This window comes from Pristiophorus japonicus, chromosome 14 (genome assembly GCF_044704955.1).
Source record: "Pristiophorus japonicus isolate sPriJap1 chromosome 14, sPriJap1.hap1, whole genome shotgun sequence".
NCBI lineage: Eukaryota > Metazoa > Chordata > Chondrichthyes > Pristiophoridae > Pristiophorus > Pristiophorus japonicus.
The window spans coordinates 174,495,554-174,522,062 of record NC_091990.1 but is presented as its reverse complement, the minus strand read 5'-3'; the positions used below and the strand labels follow the sequence as shown (position 1 = coordinate 174,522,062).

Genomic DNA, 26,509 nt, shown 5'->3' with positions numbered 1-26,509 from the left:
ATAGAGTTGACAAATTGGTTTGAAATCCCAAATATAAATTTTTTAATTGTACTGAACAACAATCATCATCATAGGCAGTCCCTCGGAATCGAGGAAGACTTGCTTCCACTCTAAAAATGAGTCCTTAGGCGCCGAGATAAAATGAGATGGACAACAATAAAACACAAATGGCTCAATTTTCACCAATTATCTGCGCCGTTTTTTTGCCATGCATGTTTTTTTGGAGTAAATAAAAATCTCCAAGTTTCCCCAAAGTTTCTGCACCAGCGTAATTCACTTGGGTATGATTTTTTCAGGCTACGATTTTTTTGCGTCATGGGGGGTGTAACCTGATGTCTGCACCAGTTTGTGACATTTAAGCAAACTTGGCCAACTTACATTTTTTCTGCGATGGCGTGTGTGACCACTCCCAAAAAATCCTCAGCACACATTACAGCAACAAAGACGCCATTGTTTTTAGCCGAAGGTTTGGAGGAAATGATGAAGGCAGAGAATATGCATTATAAATCTTAATTTTTTGAAAGTCAAAAGGGAGAAATTGGAAGTGTAATGCAATTCTTGATTTTTTCTTTTTTTCAAAGTATCACCCCACCACCGAACCTCTCCTCACCGGGCTCGAGGGTCAAAGCGTCAGCTGACAGAATCACTCCCTCGCCTGGACACGGGCTCAGGGCTTGGCTTCAAAAGAAGCCCGAGGGAGGGGGGGGTGGTACTTGGAAAAAAATCAAAAATTCAAGAAATGCTTTACACTTTGTGGCTCCAAATGTCTTCATTGAATAGAAACATAGAAACATAGAAAATAGGTGCAGGAGTAGGCCATTCGGCCCTTCGAGCCTGCACCGCCATTCAATAAGTTCATGGCTGAACATGCAACTTCAGTACCCCATTCCTGCTTTCTCGCCATACCCCTTGTTCCCCCTAGTAATAAGGACTACATCTAACTCCTTTGGCTGAGGGCAATGGAGGCCATCGCCCATCCCTTCGGAACGGCGTTCGCCTAGCTTCCTGTTGTAAGCAAGCCTATTGCGCATGCGCAGACCAGGGTGTGGTCTTGGAGAGAGGGAAGAAGAGGTGTGAGTGCGTTGACCTAGTGTTTTGAGCTTGTTGCAAAGCTACAATTTAATAATGGGGGCAATATTGACAATGCCATACCTCGTGCAAGCCTTCTGCATGATGGTGTTGCAGAGGAGAAGATTGATTAGACAGCATCACCTGAGAAACCACGTAGGATGATGGGCAGAAGGCCTTACCCACATTGGGTATATCGAGACTGTAAAGTCCTGTCCCCTCAGTACAGATTCACACGAGGCATGTAGTGAAGTCAAGCTCACTCTGGACCTGCACCTTTATTTCACAGCTCTGGAATGCTGCACTTGCCTGAGACCTGTCCTTATATACCTGTCTCTTGCAAGTGCACCCCTGGTGGTAAGGTATGCTGGTGGTTACAAGTCATATCTTATTACAGTCATGTATAGCATGTTAGAATACAGTTATATATAATAATGTAAGATACATGACATCACCCTCCCCCAAGGTCTTATTGTCTTTATAAGTTCAGTCTCTCAGGTGGTCTACGCTCTCGCGTAGTTGTGGTTCAGTTGTTTGCCTTGGTGTCTGTTTTTCTTTGGGTGTGGATGCTGGTATCTCGCCTGGGCTGTCTGTTTCGATTGGTAGGATTGTTGTTTACTCGCCTGGGCTGTCTGTTGGGATTGCCCTTTCCTCAGGTTGTTCCCTTTGTCTGTCCACCAGGTGTGGTGCAAGTTCCACATTGTAGTCTGCCTCTGGTTCCGCAGTGCTGTTGGTAAATCTGCTTTTGACTTGGTCTACATGCCTCCGGCAGGTTTTGCCATTGTCCATTTGTACTACCAGCAGCCTGTGACCTTCCTTTCCCGTTACTGTCCCTGCAAGCCATTTGGGACCCCTGCCATAGTTTAGTACAAACACTTTGTCCCCTATCTCATTGCATCTCCCCCTCGAATTTCTGTCATGGTACTCAGTCAGCTTACGGCGCTTTGCCTCAACGATTTTGTGCGTGTCTGGGAGGATTAATAAGAGCCTTGTTTTTAAAGTCCTTTTCATCAACAGTTGCGCGGGGGGATCCCAGTCAGTGAGTGCGGACGAGATATGTATGCCAGCAGCAGTCGCGACAGGTGACCCTGCAGCGTGGGACCTTGGATTTTAAGCATGCCTTTTTTAATGATTTGCACTGCTCTCTCCACCTGGCCATTGAAGGCCGGCTTGAACAGTGCCGTCTTGATGTTATTTATGCCGTGGTCAATTATAAAGTCTTGGAATTCTGCGCTGGTGAAGCACGGACCATTGTCACTGACCAATGTGTCAGGGATTCCGTGCATTGCAAACATGGTTGCGAGGCTCTCCACAGTGGTGGAGGTTGTGCTCGAGTTTAAAATGGTGCATTCGATCCACTTTCAAAATGCATCTACAACTACGAGGAACATTTTGCCCATGAATGGGCCCGCATAGTCTACGTGCACCTGCGACCACGGTTTGGTAGGTCAGGGGCTCAGTGGAGCCTCCCTGGGGACATTGCTGAGTTGGGCACAAATGGTGCACCTTCGGACGCAGAGCTCCAAGTCTGCGTCAATACCAGGCCACCAGACGTGGAATCTGGCTATGGCCTTTATGAGAACGATCCCCGGGTGCTCGCGGTAGAGCTCCCGGACAAATGCCGCTCTGCCTCGCAGAGGAATGACTACTCGGCTGCCCCACATCAGGCAGTCTGCTTGTATTGATAGCTCATGCATGCGCCTGTGAAAAGGTTTTAATTCCTCGGGGCAGGCATCGCGAGCCTCTGCCCAGTCAGCGGTTAGGACACATCTTTTTACTAAGGATAACGTGGGGTCGCTGGCCGTCCAGGCTCTGATTTGGCGAGCCGTCATGGGCGAACCTGTGGACTCAAAGGCATTGATTGCCATGACTATCTCACAGTCCTGTTCGTCAGACCTTTCCGTGGTTGCCAGGGGTAGCCTGCTGAGCGCGTCGGCAGAGTTGTCTGTGCCTAATGGTATAGTCGAAGGACGCCAGCATGAGTGCCCACCGTTGAATTTGCGCCGAGGCGTTGCCGTTTATTGCTTTGCTCTCAGATAGGAGGGACGTGGGGAGCTTGTGGTCGGTTTCTAACGTGAACTTGGCCCCGAAAAGGTATTGGTGCATCTTTTTGACAACGTACACGCACGCGAGCGCCTCCTTCTCTACCATTCCGTACCCGCGCTCCGCCCGCGAAAGTGACCTGGAGGCATAAGCTATCGGTTGTAATTTGCCCGCACTATTGACATGTAGCAAAATGCACCCGACCCCATACGCTGACGCATCGCATGTGAGAACTAGCTTTTTACCTGGGTCAAAGAAAGTCAAAACACTGTTGGAACACAGAAGGTTGCATGCCTTATTGAAGGCGCGTTCCTGGGCGTTCCCCAAAACCAATCGCACCCCTTCCTGAGTAGCACGTGGAGAGGCTCCAGCAGCGTGCGTAAGTTCTGCATAAAGTTCCCAAAGTAATTGAGTATACCGAGAGAGGCGCGCAGTTCTGAGACATTCCGGGGCCTGGGTGCCAGGCGAATTGCTTGTGTTTTGGACTCTGTTGGGCGGATTCCATCAGCGGCAATCCTTCTGCCCAAAAATTCAACCTCAGGCGTGAGAAACAAGCACTTGGATTTCTTAACTCTTACGCCTACCCGATCCAACCGCTTTAGTACTTCCTCCAAATTACGGAGATGGGAGTCGATGTCCCTGCCCGTGATAAGTATGTCGTCTTGAAATACAACCGTCCCCGGGATAGACTTGAGCAGACTCTCCATGTTGCGCGGGAATATGGCAGCTGCCGACCTGATACCGAATGGGCATCGACTGTACATGAAAAGGCCTCGATGTGTGTTGATGGTGGTGAGTAGCTTGGATTCCTCGGTCAATTCTTGAGTCATATATGCAGACGTGAGGTCTAATTTTGAGAAAAGTTTACCTCCAGCCAATGTGGCAAATAAGTCCTCCGCTCTGGGCAGCGGGTACTGGTCCTGTAGGGAGACTCTGTTTATGGTAGAATTGTAGTCCCCTCAGATTCGTACGGATCCATCAGGCTTCATGACTGGGACGATGGGACTTGCCCAGTCGCTAAATTCCACAGGTGATATAATGCCTTCCCGCAGAAGCCTGTCTAGTTCGTGTTCAATCTTTTCCCTCATCACATAGGGTACAGCTCTGGCATTGTGATGGACCGGTCTAGCATCCTGTGTGATGTAGATTTTGACTTTGGCCCCTTTGAAAGTGCCCACACCTGGCTGAAAGAGATGTTCAAATCGACTTAGAACTGTTGAGCAGGAGGTCCGTTCCTCTAATGACATGGCATGGACATCATCCCATTTTCAGTTTAGTTTTGCCAGCCAGCTTCTCCCCAGCAGTGCTGAGGGGTCTCCGGGGACAATCCACAGGGGAAGTTAGTTCACTGTCCCTTTGTGTGTGACAAAGAGCATGGCGCTGCCGAGAACTGGTACGATTTCTTTGGTATAGGTCCTTAGTTTGGTGTCGACCCTTGTGTGTTTTGGGCTGTCTCTTTTATACGGCCACAGTTGTTCAAATTGTTGAGCGCCCATGAGAGATTGACTCGCTCCCGTGTCCAGCTCCATGTTGACAGATATCTTGTTGAGTAGGACCCTCATCATTATAGGAGGCGTCCTGTCGTAGGAGCAGCGGCCATTGATCGTGTTGATCCGCTGTACATCGATGTCCCGGGTACTGTCCCCACCGTCTTCTGGTCCGCTTTCCGACCCATCCGATTCGTACACCAGCCCAGCTGCAGTTTTTTTGCACATGCGGGCCAAATGCCCTGTATATTCACAGTTCCTGCAAACAGCCTGCTGAAATCGACATCCCCTTGATGAGTGCCCACCCCCACACCTCCAGCACAGACTGCTTCCTCCACAGAGCTGCGTCTGGCTGATCTCTCTTGAGCTTCTCAGTTTGTAGTTGATTGCTCGCATTGTGGGTTGATGAGGTGTGAACGGCCATTCCTGTGGCCCTTGATGGCTTCTGGTGCCACTGCCTGCTGTCGAGAGCCTGTTCTCCCGGTTTTGTCTGTGTGGGGGTAGCACCTTGTTTAATGCTGTGAACTTCTTGTTCCAATATTTCGTTGGTTGTTGTACCTGCATTGTAAATCAACCTCGTTTCTTCTTCCCCTACCAAGAATGTCTGTGCAACCAGTGCTGCTGCCTCTAAGGTCAATTTCTTGGTCTCTATGAGCTTTCGGAATAGGCCTGCGTGGCCTATTCCTTCAATGAAAAAGTCTCTCAGCATTTCTCTCCTCAGTTCACCGGAGAACTCACATAAACTAGCCAACCTCCAAAGTTCCGCCACGAAGTCGGGTATGCTCTGGCCCACACAGCGTCTGTAGTTGTAGAACCTGTGTCTGGCCATGTGTAGGCTGCTCGCTGGCTTCAGGTGGTCTCTTACCAGTGTGCTCAATTCTTCAAACGACTTGCTTGCTGGTTTCTCGGTTGCCAGCAGATCTTTCATTAAGGCCTATGTTTTCGAGCCACAGCTGGTCAAGAGATGGGTTCTTCTCTTGTCTGCTTTGTCGTCTCCTAACCAGTCTTTGGTTACAAAGCTTTGCTGGAGCCTTTCTATAAAGTCCTCCCAATTGTCTCCAGCATTGTACTTTATATCTGATCCGTTGTTCGCCATTCTGTGGATTCTGTAATCCCATCCTCGTCGCCACTGTAAAGTCCTGTCCCCTCAGTACAGATTCACACGAGGCATGTAGTGAAGTCAAGGTCACTCTGGACCTGCACCTTTATTTCACAGCTCTGGAATGCTGCACTTGCCTGAGACCTGTCCTTATCTACCTGTCTCTTGCAAGTGCACCCCTGGTGGTAAGGTATGCTGGTGGTTACAGGAAATATCTTATTACAGTCATGTATAGCATGTTAGGATACAGTTATATATAATAATGTAAGATACATGACAGAGACAGGCATTCATACCTGTACCTAAGTGAAGCAGACTGTGTGAGAAGGCTGCGTTTCCGCAAAGAAGTTGTAACTGAGATCTGTGAGCAACCTAGAAGTATCAGGAGGACTGCTTTGTCAGTTGAAGTGAAGGTTACAGCAGCACTTTCATTTTATGCATCTGGATCATTCCAGGCCACAACTGGGGATGTGTGTGCCATTTCTCAACATGCAACACATCTGTATTCGGCAGGTGACTGCTGCACTATATGTCCGGAGGAATGACTATATAAAGTTCCCCTTGACTGCCCAGACAATGCATGAAAGGGCTGTGGGCTTCTCCAGGATTGCTGGCTTCCCCAAGGTACAGGGCTGCATTGATTGCCCCATCGTCTTGCGAGCACCTCTGAAGGATTCGGAGATGTACAGGAATAGAAAAAGCTTCCACTCGATCAACGTGCAGCTCGTCTGTGACGATATGCATTGCATCATGGCAGTTGATGCAAGATACCCTAGGAGCACCCGTGACGCTTTCGTCCTGCACAAGAGCGCTATATCTGCCATGTTTCAGCAGAGCTGGCTGCTGGGGGACAAAGGATATGGCCTCGCCACCTGGCTCATGACGCCCCTTTGCGTAACCCGGACGGAAGCTGAGCGGGAATACAACATGTCGCACATTGCGACACGCAGCATAATAGAGAGGCCCATTGGCATCTGGAAGAAGAGTTTCCGATGCCTGGACCATTGCGGAGGTTACTTGCAATACTCCACTGAGATTGTGGGGCAGTTCATGGTTGTGTGCTGCATGCTGCATAACTTAGTCATCATGAGGCAACATCAGCTGGTAGTAGAAGATCAACCTGAGGTGAGAGTGGCTGATGATGAGGATGAGGAGGAGGAAGTCATATGCAACTACCTGAACTCGGAGCATGACGCCCCTTTAACGATTGCTCGAACCTTGCGCCAGCAGCTCATCCGTGAACACTTTGCTGACTATTCAAAATGGACCTTGTTTACTGTTTGGACCTGTTCCGTAATGTCGTGTTGTGTTAATAATGGAACAAATAATGTCAATGATTCAGTTATAATTTAAAATATATATTTTATTCAAAATGTTAACACATGTTTGTACTTAACTTTAATAAAAATATTCTTGTATCAAACTTTAAATATTCAGTTAAGATCACTTACAAACTTTAAGATCACTTACAAACATTTAAGCTTGTAAATTTACATCACTTACAAAAATGTTTTAATTTGAGAACAGTTACATAACAGTAACAACAATAACAACAACAGCAAAGAAAGGCTGCACCCATCTCTCCTCCACCTTATTCTAAGACCGCCCGCCGCGCTCGGTCTTGGTGACTCCACCCCTGCCTGCAGGCGGTGGCGCAGTGCTTCTCGGTTCAGTACCAAGCTTATTCTTTTGAGCATTTCAGGTAATGCGCACTTCTTGATGGGGGGTGTGGGCAGGTGGTAATGTGGAAGGTCTGACTTGGGCCTCTTCAGAGGTTGGTCTGGGGATTGGAGTGGGAGTGGCAGTTGATTCTGCCAATGGGCGCAGGGTCTGGGCATGTTCCCTTATTGCAGCAGCTGCATCCGACATTCCCTCCCTCATGTTCCGCGACATTGGGTGTGTGCATCACAAAATCCTTTTTTTATATACAGCATAGAAACATAAAAATTTACAGCGCAGAAGGAGGCCATTTCGGCCCATCGTGTCCGTGCCGGCCGACAAAGAGCCGCACGGCCCTTGGTCAGCAGCCCTAGAGGTTACACAGAAACATAGAAAGTAGGTGCAGGAGTAGGCCATTCGGCCCTTCGAGCCTGCACCACCATTCAATATGATCACGGCTGATCAGGCAACTTCAGTACCCCATACTCACAACCTCGGCATTTCACGGGCCTGTACTGCCATATAAGTACCATATAAAGCTATGAACAATGACGGAAAGGCGAAGAGCACCCAGCCCAACCTGTCCGCCTCACACAACTGTGACACCCCTTATACTGAAACGTTCTGTACTCCACTGCAACCGGAGCTATGTGATCTCCTGGGAGAAGCAAAAACCAGATAAAAACCCAGGCCAACTTATGATTGGGATCGTTCTACAGAGTAAAGTTAGTGGGTTCCAATTGACGTGTGGCTACAGCATGATTAGCGGACTCTTGGCATCTACTGCTGATGCCTCCCTTTAATGAGGGCCTGAAACAGGTCCAATGCTTTGTCATCGTACTTCCCCATATGCATTTTAAAGTCATTGATGGTTTTTCAATTTAAAAAAATGAGCATTTGGTTTCCCAATTAATTTTTATGAAATCGTAAAATACATTATGGGCCATAATTTGCGGTAGCAGGGCATCTAACCGCATCAGCCATTAGTTGACTTGCCCTTGCTCTGCAAGATCCTACAAATCCCCTGGGAGGACAGATGCACCAACATTAGCGTCCTCGACTAGGCCAACATCCCCAGCCTTGAAGCACTGGCCACACTTGATCAGCTCCGCTGGGCAGGCCACATTGTTCGCATGCCAGACACGAGACTCCCAAAGCAAGCGCTCTACTCGGAACTCCTTCACGGCAAACGAGCCAAAGGTGGGCAGAGGAAATGTTACAAGGACACCCTCAAAGCCTCCCTGATAAAGTGCAACATCCCCACTGACATCTGGAAGTCCTTGACCAAAGACTGCCCTAAGTGGAGGAAGTGCATCCGGGAGGGCGCTGAGCACCTCGAGTCTCATCGCCGACAGCATGCAGAAATCAAGCACAGGCAGCGGAAAGTGCGTGCGGCAAACCTGTCCCACCCTCTCTTACCCTCAACGATTATCTGTCCCACCTGGGACAGGGGCTGTGGTTCTCGTATTGGACTGTTCAGCCATCTAAGGACTCAGTTCCGAGGGACTGCCTAGGATGATGATGATGAACTTGCCTTTGCACATTTAGGTATTTAAGTTTTTTGCATCGCAAGTAGCTGAAAGTGCGAGCTGGTTACATCACAGTGAGGGAAACTGGACATCTGGGACCTGCGTGAACAGGGAAAGTAACTGTGTATCTCCTTAACCAATCAGATTGAAGGTTTGTGAAATTAACAGCGCAAAGACTGAAAAAAAAGTGTAAATGTGAGTGGGTAAATTCGATGCCATATTAAATGGAGAAAGAGAAATAGAGAGGGAAAGATTGCATTGAGAAAGAAAAAGAGACACAGGAAAAGTAAAAAGATATATATTTTAAATTTTACATTTTAAAAGTCTCCAACAATTAAAACCTGAAGGAATTGAGGTTATAGTTAACTAGTAATTAACTAGTAATAGTTAATTTTCAGTGCCAGAGAGCTTGATTGCCAGTAATTAACAATTACCATTATTTTGACAACAAAATCGGAACCAATATATCAGCTGCTTTGGCCTATGCAAAAAAGTTGATGAAATTAAAGAATACAGTTTGCTGTAAAATGAAGAGGTTCTTTCCTCCACTTAATAAATAACTTGCTGAGTACAAATGGCATTAGCTGCTAATACGCTCAAGTATCAAATCTTGCACCCCCCCCCCCGCCCCCCCCACTTCCCCTCAAGGAAGTGCTATGAAACAGAATAAAAATGTTAAATCTATCCTGAGGTACTTACAGAGTTTCAAACAGGATAGAGTTGAAGAGTTGGTTCCACAGTGCAGCACTGAAGCTTTTCAATCTATAACCAAATCAATCCACTGTACAGAAACTGCAGGATAACTCGTTTAATGCAACACGCGAGGTTTATATACAGTACGTGGTTGGTCCGAAGGAACAACCAACATCAAGAACACGACCCCTCACTGTACTAAATTACAAGACTGAAACCACATAAACACACAGGTTCATGGCTTGCCTTGCTTTAAATATAAGCATTCCAATTCAAACCAACTAAATCAATAATTGCTTCCAGGGCATGTGAACTTAAAATAAATGCCTGATTGCAGCTTTAGAAAAGAAACTTTAAATTAACAAGAGATCAAATAGTTATAAATGGTTGGTTCTTAGCCTTACTTGAATAGTACACACTCAGAATTTTCCGATCTTCACTGCTCAATCCTTTCATATAAAAACTCTCTCTCCTCCCCCCTCCCTCCCTCACAAGTTATCGAAAGATATTGGTGCGACAGTTGTCTACAGGCCAGGAGGGTCCCATGTTCGATCTCCAGTCAATGTTGAGTCAGATAATCTCAGCCAGGAGGTTCTTGGGGGGGGGGGGGGTTACAATTGACTGCAGTGCCCCTAGGCTGGAAAGGGAAAAAAATAGCCAGCATTCCTGCTTCTGATCACTATCCAGTGACTCCTGTTGGAGAGCGTGAATGGACTGTACTGGTGTGGAAGCCAGGATGCAAGATTGAGGCTGGTTGAAGCACTAACACTCTGTCCTCACACATGAAGAATGATTTGAGTGAGGTAGTAGAGGACAGCTGACGCCAGTGCCCCAAGCAAGGAGTCTGCACCTTTAGAAAAGAGAAAATTAGGGAATAAAGCTAACTGTACAAAAATAATTTCCTTCAAAATAACCAGAGGTAGAAAAGCACTTAAAAATTGTACTGAAAGTGAAAATAGCTGTTCTGCAACAGCCTAACTGCCCCTTTATGCTCAGTATAGAACTAAACTCTTGGCTCAGAGGAATCAAAGTTTGAAGTTTATTTTTATTTTATTTGAATTCCTGATAAATACAAGTCTAGTCTGCCAGGAAACATTCTGTGGGATTGGGGTGAAAATATACAATTTGTGAATCCTTCTACTAGCAAAAAAAAATGCTTCACTCATTCATTCGGTCAAAATCTAAAGCTAAATTAAAATGAATATAGAGTGTTGGATGTCCGGGAGCGAGAGGACACAGAACATGACAAACCACAAGAAAGGAGCTCAGATTGTCGTCTGGGCTCCAAGACTAAATTACAGCCTTTTCTTTATCCTGCCCTACCCACTTCTACTGTTTAGAATATATTTCATGGATGGAGGAGAGGGTTCAGCAAAATGGAAACCACGGAAATGATGGTTTATTGTAGTGTCAATTTACACTGAAGACTGAAATGCAATTGGAACAGCAGTAGGAAAAGGGAAAACTATCACGCAATTCATATCAAGCCACCATTTTTTTTAATGGGAGGTGGGGGGGAATAAGAATATTAGCACCAGATGGTATTATGACAGATACTTTCTCAAGGTGATTATGATCCTGATTTTAACTCCAGGTGGATACCCCGCTCAGGCCTGAGTTAAAATTACAGTCGGGTCTCAATGAAGTCATTGGGCTGCGACATGCATATGTAAAGATCACCATCATCATCATTATCATAGGCAGTCCCTCGGAATCGAGGAAGACTTGCTTCCATTCCTGAAGTGAGTCCTTAGGTGGCTGAACAGTCCAATACGAGAGCCACAGACTCTGTCACAGGTGGGAAAGGGTGGGTGGGACTGGTTTGCCGCATGCTCTTTCTGCTGCCGTCGCTTGATTTCTGCATGCTTTCGGTGTAAAGAAGGACCCTGTTGGCTCCAGTCGTGTGTCCTTGCTGCCTGCTCATGAGAGCAGGTTAAAATTGCAGATGTTGCAATCATGGCAGCTTTCGGACAGGTAAGAGCCAGGGCGATTTTAACTGCCCACCCACCCACCAGGTTTCTGCTGAGCGAGTAGGGTTAAAATTACCCCCAGTATGTCAGAAATGAGCTCTTGTCTGTGTGTGACATTTTCCAGTCCAATGTCGAGACTTAATGTGCTGATCATTTGCAAACCAGGTACAGTGCTTTTCTGTTGCAATCAGATTGTATGGAAGGTTGCAGATGTCACCAGGTATGTCTCAGACTGGTACCTGTAGAGTGTGACTTTCAGTGAAGCTGAATTATCCCAAGAAGGGTTTATGGACCCATGTGCAGAGCTCAATTCCCCAGACAGCCAAATTTTGATGTCATGAGAGTGCCTACATTCTCATAATATTAAAAGAGTCATGAGTCAGATTAACTTCATGAAGTTCCCAGGAGGTCCGCTTGCCAAGTGACATCACACCATCTGGAATTATATTGCACTTGGTGCAAAGTCAAGGCAGTATGAGATAACCGATTAAAGTTGGTCTCATAGCTTATGACTCCTGTAAGTTTGGGAGTCAAATGATCGACCTGGCTCTCAAGCTATAGTGCCAATTCCAAGGTCCACCTCCCTTTTTAAATCCCTTCAGTCTGATTTCCACTCTGCCCACAGAATCGAGACTGTCCTGGTCAAAGTTATAAAATATTTAGTGTAACAGCAATTGCAGTGCATTTCCCCGCTTGTCCTCCGAAACCTTTCCGAGGCTTTTGATAGGGATGACCGCACCATCCTTTCCTTAAAATGGAGTTTTAGCACGCAAACTGACCACACAAAATAAAAGTTCACCTGTTGAACTGAATGCTAGAAAAAGGCTTTTAGTGAACACAAGCGAAGCCAATTCAAGCCGGGTATGGTTGTGTAGTGGTTACGTTGCTGGACTAGTTATCCACAGACTTGGACTAAATATCGAGAGTCCAAATCACACCGTGGCAGTTTTAAAATTTGAATTTGGTTTAAAAAATCTGGAAATAAAGAGCTGGAAATAAACTGACCGTGAAGCTGTTGGATTGTGATAAAAATTCAACTGCTTCACTATTATCCTTTAGGGAAGGAAACCTCCCATCCTTACCCAGTCTGGCCCATGCTCATCCAGTCTGGCCTACATGTGACTCCAATCCCACACCAACGTGGTTGACTCTTAACTGTTCTCTGCGAGCCGTTCATTTGTAACAAACCACCACAAGCGGTTCAAGGTGGCAGTCCACCATCGCCATCTAAAGTCAACTACGGATGCCAACCTTGCCAGCAATGCCAACACCCTGAGAATGGGGGAAAAAAATCACCTTGGCTTTTGGCTGTGGAAGATCCCAGATAATTAGGCTTCGAAGCTAAAGGCCATGAAGAAATTAAAGCCATAAAAGCTTATAAGTGATGACCACAGAAAGGACTGTGGTCATGCTAGACATTCTTTATTAATATGACGGCCCATTAAACCTTGCTCAGACCATCTCTCCATTTGTGTGAGAAAAAAACCATCAGAAATGCAAGATGGATAGAGAAAAGACCATAAAACCCTGACACAAAATCTGTCTTGCTGGGCGGGCGGGGGGAGGGGGGGGGGGAGCATGCCCCAGTGACTCAATAATATTTGCAGGACTCTACATTTATTAAGTTTTATTGACAGATGTGGGCCAGGGGTGGCGAGAGCTTTTGGCACAGATGTCACCCTGATTATATAAAAGACAGGGTGCTGCACCCCTCCAACGGTAGACAGTCAGTAGTAGATGGTCTTTAGTAATCTTTCCCAGAGAGAGCAAGTGGTCTCTCTCTCTTTGTCTCTGTAGAAGTAGCAGTCTCTCTGCTAGGTCACTTGAGTTCCTTTGTTCTGTAAGAAATTTAGCTAGCAGATGTAGAAAGGTGCCTTATAAGAACATAAGAACATAAGAAATAGGAGCAGGAGTAGGCCATACGGCCCCTCGAGTCTGCTCCGCCATTCAATAAGATCATGGCTGATCCGATCATGGACTCAGCTCCACTTCCCCGCCTGCTCCCCATAACTCCTTATCCCCTTATCGTTTAAGAAACTGTCTATTTCTGTCTTAAATTTATTCAATGTCCCAGCTTCCACAGCTCTCTGAGGCAGCGAATTTCACAGATTTACAACCCTCTGAGAAGAAATTTCTCCTCATCTCTGTTTTAAATGGGCGGCTCCTTATTCTAAGATCATGCCCTCTAGTTCTAGTCTCCCCTATCAGTGAAAACATCCTCTCTGCATCCACCTTGTCAAGCCCCCTCATAGTCTTATACGTTTCAATAAGATTACCTCTCATTCTTCTGAGTTCCAATGAGTAGAGGCCCATCCTACTCAACCTTTCCTCATAAGTCAACCCCCTCATCCTCGGAATCAACCTAGTGAACCTTCTCTGAATTGCCTCCAAAGCAAGTATATCCTTTCATAAATATGGAAACCAAAACTGCACGTAGATTTCCAGGTGTGGCCTCACCAATACCTTATATAGCTGTAGTAAGACTTCCCTGCTTTTATATTCCATCCCCTTTGCAATAAAGCCCAAGATACCATTAGCCTTCCTGATCACTTGCTGTACCTGCATACTAACCGTTTGTGTTTCATGCACAAGTACCTCCAGGTCCCGCTGTACTGCAGCACTTTGCAATATTTCTCCATTTAAATAATAACTTGCTCTTTGATTTTTGCTGCCAAAGTGCATGACCTCACACTTTCCAACATTATACTCCACCTGCCAAATTTTTGCCCACTCACTTAGCCTGTCTATGTCCTTTTGCAGATTTTTTGTGTCCTCCTCACACATTGCTTTTCCACCCATCGTCAGCAAACTTGGCTACACTACACTTAGTCCTTTCTTCCAAGTCGTTAATATAGATTGCAAATAGGTGGGATCCCAGCACTGATCCCTGCGGCATCCCACTAGTTACTGGTTGCCAACCAGAGAATGAATCATTTATCCCGACTCTCTGTTCTCTGTTAGTTAGCCAATCCTCTATCCATGCTAATATATTACCCCCAACCCCATGAACTTTTATCTTGTGCAGTAACCTTTTATGTGGCACCTTGTCAAATGACTTCTGGAAGTCCAAATACACCACATCCACTGGTTCCCCTTTATCCACTCTGTTCGTTACATCCTCAAAAAACTCCAGCAAATTTGTCAAACATGACTTCCCCTTCATAAATCAATGCTGACTCTGCCTGACTGAATTTTGCTTTTCCAAAAGAAATTTATCTAGCAGATGTAGAAAGGTGTCTTTGTAGGTATAATGTATTAGTACAGGGAGTAAGATATCGAGTAAGCTTGTGAGTCTGTATTAGCCAGTTGCAGGCAAAGAAAAGAGCCACTTAACTTTCTGAGCATCCATGGTGGGAATGGTGGTATAGTGGTTATGTTACTGGACTAGTAATCCAGAGGCCTGGACTAATGATCCAAAGACGCAAGTTCAAATCCCACCACCGCAGTTGGGGAATTTAAATTCACTTAATTCAAATAAATCTGGAATTTAAAAAAAGCTAGAAGTATGAAACTACCGGATTGTCATAAAAACTCATCTGGTTCACTAATGTCCTTTACGGAGCGAAATCTACCGTCCTCACCTGATCTGGATATGTGACTCTCGACCCACAGCAATGTGGTTGACTCTTAACTGCCCTCTAAATGGCCAAGCAAGCCACTCCGTTGTCAAGAAGGCGGCTCACCATTAGGGATGGGCAATATATGCCGGCTTTGCCAGCGACACCCACATCCCGTGCATGAATTTTTTTGAAAGGTAAGTGAAGCCAGCTCACATATCATTGCTCGTGCGTAAGGTGAGTATGTTCCAAGCAGAGGGGAAATCCCCACTGTCAAAAGGGGGGCTCATCGACTCGACACTCCAGAAGCTAACGGCTGCATTGCAGAGAAAGGAGATTAACTCAACCACGCCACTCAAAGACGAGGTCAGGTAAGCACTGAAGCATTTGCCTCGATTTTTACAGGGGGCGCTGAGAAGGTGCGAGGGAGTCGGTGATGAACCCAGCAGGTTTGGGGACGAGGATGCCCAGCTGGTCCCAACGGCTGTGCCTCATTTGAATCAGTATTTGCAGAGCCTCGCCCAACGCCTGGCCAGATTGACTGACTCTGGTAGCAGGTGCCTGCAGCCGGGGAACCATGGGAAAGGTTCCCATCAGGCAGTGGGTGGAGTGGATTCCGTGGCATCGTGGTGGGAGGCGCAAGTTTGGGGCCCAGAAGAGGCGAGGGCCCAGGGGCAGCACGGGCCAGCCCACACTGCGATATATGTGCGCTCTAGGCCCATGCAGCAGAGCTGGTCCCCAATCATCCTGGTCAATCCTTGCAACTGGATAAAGGCCTCGCTCTGTCAAGCCCATGTGGTGGCTGGTGTGCAATGGTCACCACACGTTAAAAAAATCCACGCACAGGCGTCTTCCACCGTTCAAGATTTAGTTCGGGCCCTGGAATATTAGGTCCTTCATTGAAGCACCTGTGAAGTTTTTGACGTGGAAACAAGTCATCCTCGACTCGAAGGACTGCCTATGGTGATGATGGTGGGAGGAGCAGGCCAGGGATTCCTCTTCATAAGAGATGTGGAGATTCCTGAAAAATGAGGGATGTCGGGATTGGGGATTCCCAAAGATTGGGGGAATTTCAGGGATGGGGAGCCCCAAGGACTTCTTGATGGGCCTGGGGGGTGTGGGGGAGCACTCCTGCACCACAAGGAGTTCAAAGAGAGGGAAAGTTTGAAAACTTACTTGGGTCTCTTCTGGCCAGTCGACATCTTCTGCCTTGTTGCTGCTGCCAGGCAGCAGAAAGCATGGGAACCCCCACCCGCAAGGACCTTAAAATTACATAATTGGGCCACGACTTTTGAATCGTAAGCAGGCCCTGCTTTTTAGAGGGAGCCTCGTCCAGGGCCTGAACCTCTGCTATAAGCACAGCGGCTTGGAGACATGATCGCGATTTTTAGGATTTTAACCCCTCGCCGAGCTTTTGCTGCTTGTCGGGGGGCTGACATCTTCCTTGTTGATTCAGAAAGAAGATGGTAATTCACTCGGTAGCTTGTAGGTATCCTAATCAAGGGTTGAACTAAAACTTAGCTTTAATACGAACTGGTTAGTGCTTCAGGACTGTCGCCAAGTCTACCCTGGCACCAGTCATTCCTAGGTCTAAACTGAGGTAAACCCCAAGATGGTTCCTCGTAACAGTACAACAATAGTAAACATAGTAAAATTCCCCAAGGCACTTCACAAGAGCGTTATTGAACAAAATTTAACTGAGCCACAGAAGGAGATATTAGGGCAGAACATCAGTCATTGAAAGTTGGCATGCAGGTACAGCAGGCGGTGAAGGCGGCAAATGGCATGTTGGCCTTCATAGCTAAGGGATTTGAGTATAGAAGCAGGGAGGTCTTACTGCAGTTGTACAGGACCTTGGTGAGGCCTCACCTGGAACATTGTGTTCAGTTTTGGTCTCCTAATCTGAGGAAGGACGTTCTTGCTATTGAGGGAGTGCAGCAAAGGTTCACCAGACTGATGCCCGGGATGGCAGGACTGACATATGAGGAGAGACTGGATCGACTGGGCCTGTATTCACTGGAGTTGAGAAGAATGAGAGGGGATCTCATAGAAACATATAAAATTCTGACGGGACGAGACAGGTTAGATGCAGGAAGAATGTTCCCGATGTTGGGGAAGTCCAGAACCAGGGGTCACAGTCTAAGCATAAGGGGTAAGCCATTTAGGACCGAGATGATGAGAAACTTCTTCACTCAGAGAGTTGTTAACCCGTGGAATTCTCTACCGCAGAGAGTTGTTGATGCCAGTTCGTTGGATATATTCAAGAGGGAGTTAGATATGGCCCTTACGGCTAAAGGGATCAAGGGGCATGGAGAGAAAGCAGGAAAGGGGTACTGAGGTGAATGATCAGCCATGATCTTATTGAATGGTGGTGCAGGATCGAAGGGCCGAATGGTCTACCCCTGCACCTATTTTCTATGTTTCTATGACCAAAAGCTTCGTCAAAGAGCTAGATTTTAAGGAGTGACTTAAAGGAGGAAAGAAAAGCAGAGGGCTTTCGGGAGGGAAGTCCACACCTTAGGGCCGCGGCAGTTGAAGGCACGGCCGCCCAATGGTGGAGCAATTAAAATCGGGGATGCACAAGAGGCCAGAATTGGAGGAGCGCAGAGATGTCGAAGGGTTGTAGGGCTGGAGGAGGTTACAGAAAGGGGGAGGAGCGAAGCCATGGACGGATTTCCCTGACTCCTCCATCGCCATCCCTGGGTATGTCCTATCCCACCAGCAAGACAGACCCAACAGAGGTGCCAGCACAGCAATATACAGTCGGGAAGAAGTGGACCTGGGAAGTCCTCAACATTGACTCCGGACCCCATGAAGTCTCACGGCTTCAGGTCAAGCATGGGCAAGGAAACCTTCTGCTGACTACCACCTACCGCTCTCCCTCAGCTGATAAATCAGTACTCCTCCATGTTGAACACTATTTGGAAGAAGCACAGAGTGTAAAAAGGGCACAGAATGTACTCTGGTGGAGGATTTCAATGTCCATCACTAACAGTGGCTCGGTAGCACCATTACCCTGACCGAACTGGCCGAGTCCTGAAGAACACGGCTGCCAGACTGGGCCTGCGACAGGTGGTGAGAGAACCACCGTGTGCGAAAACCCGACTTGAATTCGTCTTCACCAATTTACCTGTTGCAGATGAATCTGTCCATGACAGTATTGGCAGGAGTGCCCACCTAGTCCTTCCGGAGACGAAGTCACGTCTTCACACCGAGAACATCCTGCATTGTGTTGTGTGGCACGACTACTAAATGGGATAGATTCAGAACAGGTCTAGCAGCTCAAATTGGGCATCCATGGCTTCTTCGGCAGCACCTCCCAAACAAACAACCTCTACCACCTAAAAAGGACATGGGCAGCAGGCGCATGGGTGCACCATCACCTGCAAGTTCCCCTTAAAGTTACATATTATCCTGACTTGAAAGTATATCAACATTCCTTCATCGTCGCTGGGTCAAAATCCTGGAACTCCCTCCGTAACAGCACTGAGAGTACCGTCAACACACGGACTGTAGTGGTTGAAGGCGGCGGCTCACCACCGCCTTCTCAAGGGCAATTAGGGACGGGCAATAAATGCTGGTCTTACCAGCGACACCCACATTCACTGGAAACCTGATTGGAGGGATTCAAAAATGGAGTTCTGGGAAAGATGGGTATGGATTTGGGAGGCGACAGCACGTTCAAGGACTCCGGAGAGGAAAGGGAGGTTTAAGATGGGGTGGTAGCTTGCAAGAAAAGGGGTCAAGGATTGTTTTTTGAAAAGAGGAGTGATGATGGCAGATTTGAATGGGTTGGGGACAGTATCTGAGGAGAGCGAACTAGTAACAAAATCAGCTAACATGAGGGCTAGGAAGGGAAGTTGGGTGGTCAGCAGTTTAGTGGGAATAGGGTCGAGGCAGCTGGAGGTGGGTCTCATGGCTAAGATGAGCTCGGAGAGGTCATGAGGGGAGATAGGAGAGAAACTAGTGAAATATATGAGTTCACAGCTATGGCAAGGGGGAACCTTGGAAGAAGTTTGGCTCGGTGGGCTAGGGGAAAGGTGGGAAGCGACAGATACATGAATGGATGGTCTCAATCTTAGTGACAAAGAAGTCCATGAACTCCTCGCAATTGTTGGAGGTGAGCGTGGATTAGGCTAGGGAAAGGGGTTTAACAAGATGGTTTTCAGGAGATGGTTTCTAGTAGAGAGAAGCTTTGCATACCAGGATGATCCTGAAATTGTAAGCAGTTTTGGCAGAGGACAGGACCTGACAGTGCTTTGTGGTCCAGCCAGATCTGGCGATGAATGGCTAAACCAGTTGTCTGCCATATATGTTCAAGGCTGCGTCCCTTGGAATTAAGGACGTGGAGATGAGGGCTGTACCAGGGGGATTAACTAAGATGCAAGAGAATAATGGTTTTATTGGGGACTAGGGCATCAAAAGTGGAGACAGTGTGAATGAGCAGATCGGTGGCTGCAGAACTGTTGTGTTGAATGGAGGGCCAAAGTGCAATTGTAAGCGAATTGTGAAAGAGTTTTGTCCAGGGGAGGATACAGAAGTAGGGTTGGGAGGGGGAACGAGGGATTGACAGCGATAATAGGAAGTATCATTGATGCATTATCTGTGATTGACATGATGGGAGTAGCGAGATCACGTGAGATGACAAGGTCTTAAACTGTAAGTCTTTAATTACCTGTTGATGGCCACCTTCAGGATGTTTATTAATGAAGGGAAATAACTTATATTTATGCAGCACCTTTCATGATTTCAACAAGTCCAAAACCGCCTCACAGCCAAAGAAGTTAATTTAGTTGTCACGATTGTAATGCAGGGAAACTCCCCTGCTCTTCTTCGAAAACTGCCATTGGATCTTTAACATCCAGCTGAGAGAAAAGACAGGACCTCAGATTAATATCTCATCTGAAAGACAATGGGGCCGAAATTCAGGTGCACCAGCTGGTACTCACCGCTGGAACTCTTGGTACGGTAAGTAGATCCATTTTAAGGACTTTGAATTTTTTTCAAAGTCATTCAGGAAATGGATCATAATGGGGGCGGGCCTTAGACTCAAAGCCAGGCTGACTGGCTGAAAATGGATCGGTGGGACCATCCGCCGCTGTCAATCAACATGGTGATGTCACAGCGCGTGTGTGTCACCACGCTCTCTCCCCTCCGTTAAAGGGGAGAGTTTCTATCATTTTTTACATTTTGGCCACTGGGCCACCAGGGAGGGTTTTGGCTGGGCCAAAGAGGGAGTGCCAGGCTGCCCGTTGGCAGGTACCGGCCGAATCCAGGGGCAGTATTTTGCCGGCCGATCGGCAAGTCGGCCAGTAAAAATGTTTGCATTGCAGCCACGGCAGTGGGCCCTCCTTTTTAAGGGTGGCTATGCTGCTGGCTGCAGTCTTCAGACGGTGCACCGGCAGAAAAACCTGTCGGGGGCACCGCATGGTGGGGGATTGACAGATCAAGCTGAAAATGGATAGGTAAGTATTTATTTTATTTTAATTTGGTGGTGCATCTACTTGGACGGTATGGGGTCCAGGCCGAAAAATCCCCGACCTGAATTTAGATCGGGTTGGCCTATTGAACCCAGAGCGGCGCCCATTCGAATTTAAGGAATGGCCGCCGGAAACGGGCATTAACGGGTCTCTTTGAGACCCTGAATTTAGGCCCCAACATCTCCAACAATGCAGCATTCTCTGAGTGCTGCACTGAAGTTTCAAGCCTCTGAATCGGGGTTCGAGATGGAGCCGAGAGTGCGACCATCGAGCCAAGGCTAACACAAATACCCTCGGAAGGAATTAATGCCCTCAGGAGAGGTGGAGAGGGGGGAAAACTGTTGAGAAAATAATTGACTGTAACTCACTCTCAGATATTCATGAGTATTGGTGGTCATGCTTTCAGCCGTCTAGGCCTTAAGCTCTGGAACTCCCTCATCAAGCCTCTCCAACTCTGTCTCCTCTTTGAAGATGCTGCTTTAAAACCTACCTCTTTGACCAAGTGTTTCATCCCCTGTCCTTATGTCCCCCTTCTTTAGCTCGGTGTCAATATTTGTTCATCGTGCTCCTGTTAAAAGCGCCTCGGTATGTGTTACTACGTTAAAGGTGCTAAAAAAAAATGCAACTAATTGTTGTATCTGATTAAAAAATTATTTGAGCCCTTTGACTAGATTCCAACCTGCAACTCACTCTCAGCACCTATTTGCCTCTACATTATATACACACAGTCTGTCATTTTAAGGCCAAGAACTGGACTGACATATGAGGAGAGACTGGATCAACTGGGCCTTTATTCACTGGAGTTTAGAAGGATGAGAGGGGATCTCATAGAAACATATAAGATTCTGACAGGACTGGACAGGTTAGATGAGGGAAGAATGTTCCCGATGGTGGGGAAGTCCAGAACCAGGGGACATAGTCTTAGGATAAGGGCTAAGCCATTTAGGACTGAGATGAGGAGAAACTTCTTCATTCAGAGAGTGATTAATCTGTGGAATTCCCTGCCACAGAGAGTTGTTGATGCCAGTTCATTGGATATATTCAAGAGGGAGTTGGATATGGCCCTTACGGTTAAGGGGATCATGGGGTATGGAGAGAAAGCAGGAAAGGAGTACTGAAGGATGATCAGCCATGATCTTATTGAATGGCGGTGCAGGCTCGAAGGGCCGAATGGCCTACTCCTGCACCTATTTTCTATGTTTCTTTGTTTCTGTTTATCATTGCTGTAAGGCACTTGCTGTCAAGCCTTCTATCTTGGTCTTTATTGTAGGCAGGGAGATCTCAGCCTGTACAGGTCTACCCCAGCGTGTGCAAGAGTGAAGTTACTCTCAAACAATCAAAGTTGTGCTGACATGAATAAAAGGACAGTGAGACATTACAAGACCATTGATATTGACTGTTGACTGTTGTTCCACAACCTAACATGACACTGACCAGCCCTCAAGACCCCTGGTATTCCTTACATCATATGCAACGTTTATCAGAGACCAGCTCCTTTCAACATAACTTCAGACAAAAAAGGGTCACGTTCCCAGACCTGTCAACGATCACATTTTATTTTGATGTACTTTGCTCTTTAAAAAAAAACTTCATTTTTTCCAACATGTTTGCAATCAGAAGGCTGATCCATCCTCTGACTCCTCACCACTACAAGGCACAAGTCAGGAGTATAATAGAATACTCTCCACTTGCCTGGGTTGGTGCAGCTGCAACAACTCAAGAAGCTTGACACCATCCAGGACAAAGTAGTCAGCTTGATCAGCAACCCAACCCTCCACCAGCAGCACATTGTGGTTGCAGTGTCTATTATCTGCAGGATGGACTGCAGCAACTCACTAAAGAAAAGAAAGACTTGCATTTATATAGCACCTTTCACGACCAGGGAACCAATGCTCCCTCTTATTTTCTTTTGGGTGCACGGCCCATTCAAATTTCCGTGCGGGTTTTCCATTCAAATGCTGGTGACCGCGCCTGTGCCGGACCTCCAGACCAATGGGAACATTGCTCAGGACAATAAAGTACTTTTGAAATGTAGTCATTGTTGTAATGTAGAAAATGCAGCAGCCAATTTGTGCACAGTAAGCTCTCACAAACAGCAATGCGATAATGACCAAATAATCTGTGATGTTAATTGAGGGCTAAATATTGGCCAGGGCACCGGGGCTAACTGCCAAGCTCTTCTTCGAAAATAGTGCCATGGGATCTTTGTCGTCCACCTGAGAGAGCAGCCTGGGTTTAATGTCTCATCCGAAACATGGCACCTCTGACAGGGCAGCACTCCCTCAGCCGAGATTGTTGCGCTTAAGTCTCTGGAGTGGGAGTTGAACCTGTCACCTTCTGACTCAAGAGACAAGAGTGCTACCAACTGAGCCATGGCTGACACCGTTGACAAATCTGTGGCCTGTGACCTCCACCACAGAGCAGCAGGTGCATGGGAGCACCATCACCTGCAAGCTACCTTCCAAGTCATACACCATCCCAACTTGGGACACAAATCGCCTTCCCTCATCGTCGCTAGGTCAAAATCCTGAAACTCCATACCTAACAGCATTACAGGAGCAGCTTCAGCACAAAACGGTAGCGGTTCAAGAAGGCGGCTCATCCGCATCTTCTCGAGGGCAGCTAGGAGTGGCAATAAATGCCGGCCTTGCTAGCGATATCCACAATTTTTTTTTTAAGTCGAATTCTTTTGGATTATAATTTTCATGCCGAACATTTCCTTGATGTTCACAATACAAGTATGGAACCATACCTCACTCAGAAAGCCCCCAAACCATCTGGCTGTTTCTTAACAAATTTTACCTCCACCTAAATTGGAAGTCCATTCCCTGTCTCGATTACATGTACAGTGCACACCTCAAGTCGCTGGAGAAATACCACCAATGATGTCTTCGCAAGATCCTACAAATTTCCTGGGAGGACAGACGCACCAACATTAGCGTCCTCGACCAGGCCAACATCCCCAGCATTGAAGCACTGACCACACTCGATCAGCTCCGCTGGGCAGGCCACGTTGTCCGCATGCCAGACACGAGACTCCCAAAGCAAGCACTCTACTCGGAACTCCTTCACGGCAAACGAGCCAAAGGTGGGAAGAGGAAACGTTACAAGGTCACCCTCAAAGCCTCCCTGATAAAGTGCAACATCCCCACTAACACCTGGGAGTCCCTGGCCAAAGACCGTCCTAAGTGGAGGAAGTGCACCCGGGAGGGCACTGAGCACCTCAAGTCTCATCGACGAGAGCGTGCAGAAAACAAGCGCAGGCAGTGGAAAGAGCATGCGGCAAACCTGTCCCACCCAACCCTTCCCTCAATGACTATTTGTCCCACCTGTGACAGAGACTCTGGTTCTCGTATTGGACTGTCATCATCATCATTATAGGCAGTCCCTTGAAATCGAGGAAGACTTGCTTCCACACTTAAAATGAGTCCTTAGGTGGCTGAACAATCGAGCGCATTGGTACTGTAGAGCCGCTTGAGCAACTCATGATAAAGAGTGGAAGCAAGTCTTCCTCGATTCCGAGGGACTGCCTATGATGATGATGTTATCAAACCTCGCAGATGATAAAACTGAAAGAATAATGTAATACATTTACAGCAGGAGTGGGGGGGGGGGGGGGGAGGAAGTGGGGCGTGCAGTATCTGAAGCAATAGTACAAAACAACTACTTACATCTGTACAGCCTTTTTAACCACAGAAAAAAAAACATGCCCAAAAGGCGAGAGGCAACAGGAAGTTTTTTCTGAAGAAAAGAACGAAGAAGTTGCCACCTTTATGTAGATTTTTTTTTAATTCGTTGCCAATCTTTCCAATTCTTTGTCAAATCACAAACGCCAGAGGTCACCTTGCACACATCAAGGATCACTCTGCGCCAATGCTCTTAGCCAAAAGGCCGAGAGCCACTGCACCGTTCCTGGAAGTACTGCAATACCAGGTTCGTGCAAATTTTTTTTTTTTTTTTTTTGAAATTCGTGGCCAATCGTTCCAATTCTTTGTCAAATCACAAACGCCAGAGGTCACCTTGCACACGCCAAGGATCACTCTGCGCCAATGCTCTTAGCCAAAAGGCCTAGATAGAGCCACTGCACCGTTCCTGGAAGTACTGCAATACCAGGTTCGTGCCATGGAGGTGGATGGGTCAAGCCACCCCACACACCTCCGTGGAGGTGGATGGGTCAAGCCACCCCACACACCTCCGTGGAGGTGGATGGGTCAAGCCACCCCACCCACCAGGTTCGTGCAAATAGGAGGTGGATGGATCAGGTCCCCCACACACCTCCTATTTCCAAAAAAGCAAACATATACCTTCCTGATCCAGGGAGAACCACCTCGGGGTTATGGTGGTTACTCTCCCCTGTCAGGTCAGTTACGCATGATCTTAGCCAAAAGGCCGAGAAGCGACCTTTATGTAGATGTGTCAAATTGACAGTCCTTCATGCAAACATGACATCCCAATCCTGAACACCATGTAATCTGATTGATATAAAGCAGGTTAGTGAATGTGGCAACCACAGGCCAAGAAACTCTACAGCCATTCATGTCCATGGAGAGCAAGGGAATGCATGATCAGAGACTATGAAGATTAGGAGAGCATTCAAAAACAACAATCAGGAAGGCAGAGCAACTATGAAACGAAATGATCAAAGAACATCAAACAGAACAGCACCAGCCCCCTCAGCTGCTGCTGCTGCAGGCCCCACAGGGCACAGGGCCCCAGTCACCCGGTTGCTAGGCAACCCCCCGCACGCCGCCCCCCCCCCCCCCCCCAGTCCCCGGGCACTCACCCCGCGAGCGCCGCACGCCCTCAGTGCGCAGGCGCCGGCCGCACGGGCCGCCGGGAAACCACCCAGCTTTCCGCCAATCACGACGCACGCCGCTCCCGAAACAAACTACAACTCCCCAGAGAGCAGCGCGCGGGCGGCCCGGGGAGGGCGGGGAGCACAGCCAGCAGGGGCGCCAGAGAGCAGGCAATGCACAACATTGGATAGGTCAGTGTGGGGGTTAATATTAGTGCAATTATATTGGATAGGTCGGTGTGGGGGTTAATATTAGTGCAATTATATTGGATAGGTTAGTGTGGGGGTTAATATTAGTGCAATTATATTGGATAGGTCAGTGTGGGGGTTAATATTAGTGCAATTATATTGGATAGGTCAGTGTGGGGGTTAATATTAGTACAATTATATTGGATAGGTCAGTGTGGGCGTTAATATTAGTGCAATTATATTGGATAGGTTAGTGTGGGGGTTAATATTAGTACAATTATATTGGATAGGTTGGTGTGGGGGTTAATATTAGTGCAATTATATTGGATAGGCTAGTGTGGGGGTTAATATTAGTACAATTATATTGGATAGGTCAGTGTGGGCGTTAATATTAGTGCAATTATATTGGATAGGTCAGTGTGGGGGTTAATATTAGTGCAATTATATTGGATAGGTCAGTGTGGGGGTTAATATTAGTGCAATTATATTGGATAGGTTAGTGTGGGCGTTAATATTAGTGCAATTATATTGGATAGGTCAGTGTGGGGGTTAATATTAGTGCAATTATATTGGATAGGTCAGTGTGGGGGTTAATATTAGTGCAATTATATTGGATAGGTCAGTGTGGGGGTTAATATTAGTGCAATTATATTGGATAGGTCAGTGTGGGGGTTAATATTAGTGCAATTATCTTGGATAGGTCAGTGTGGGGGTTAATATTAGTGCAATTATATTGGATAGGTTAGTGTGGGGGTTAATATTAGTACAATTATATTGGATAGGTTGGTGTGGGGGTTAATATTAGTGCAATTATATTGGATAGGTTGGTGTGGGCGTTAATATTAGTGCAATTATATTGGATAGGTCAGTGTGGGGGTTAATATTAGTGCAATTATATTGGATAGGTTAGTGTGGGGGTTAATATTAGTACAATTATATT

General features: G+C 47.0%; 1 protein-coding gene across 2 annotated transcripts in view; it reads right to left on the bottom strand.

Annotated features, from left to right (window-relative positions):
- The window catches only part of LOC139280239 (cytosolic 5'-nucleotidase 1A), a 96,136-nt gene extending 70,707 nt beyond the window's left edge, over nucleotides 1-25,429 (bottom strand). Inside the window, exon 1 of one of the 2 annotated variants that reach the window (XM_070899867.1) lies at nucleotides 25,369-25,429. The gene's annotated coding sequence lies outside the window, so the exon portion shown is untranslated. Of the gene's footprint in view, nucleotides 1-8,775; nucleotides 8,800-25,368 lie in introns of those variants that run through there. The other variant, XM_070899868.1, reaches the window with a different exon arrangement.
- Between the last annotated feature and the right edge of the window lie 1,080 nt (nucleotides 25,430-26,509).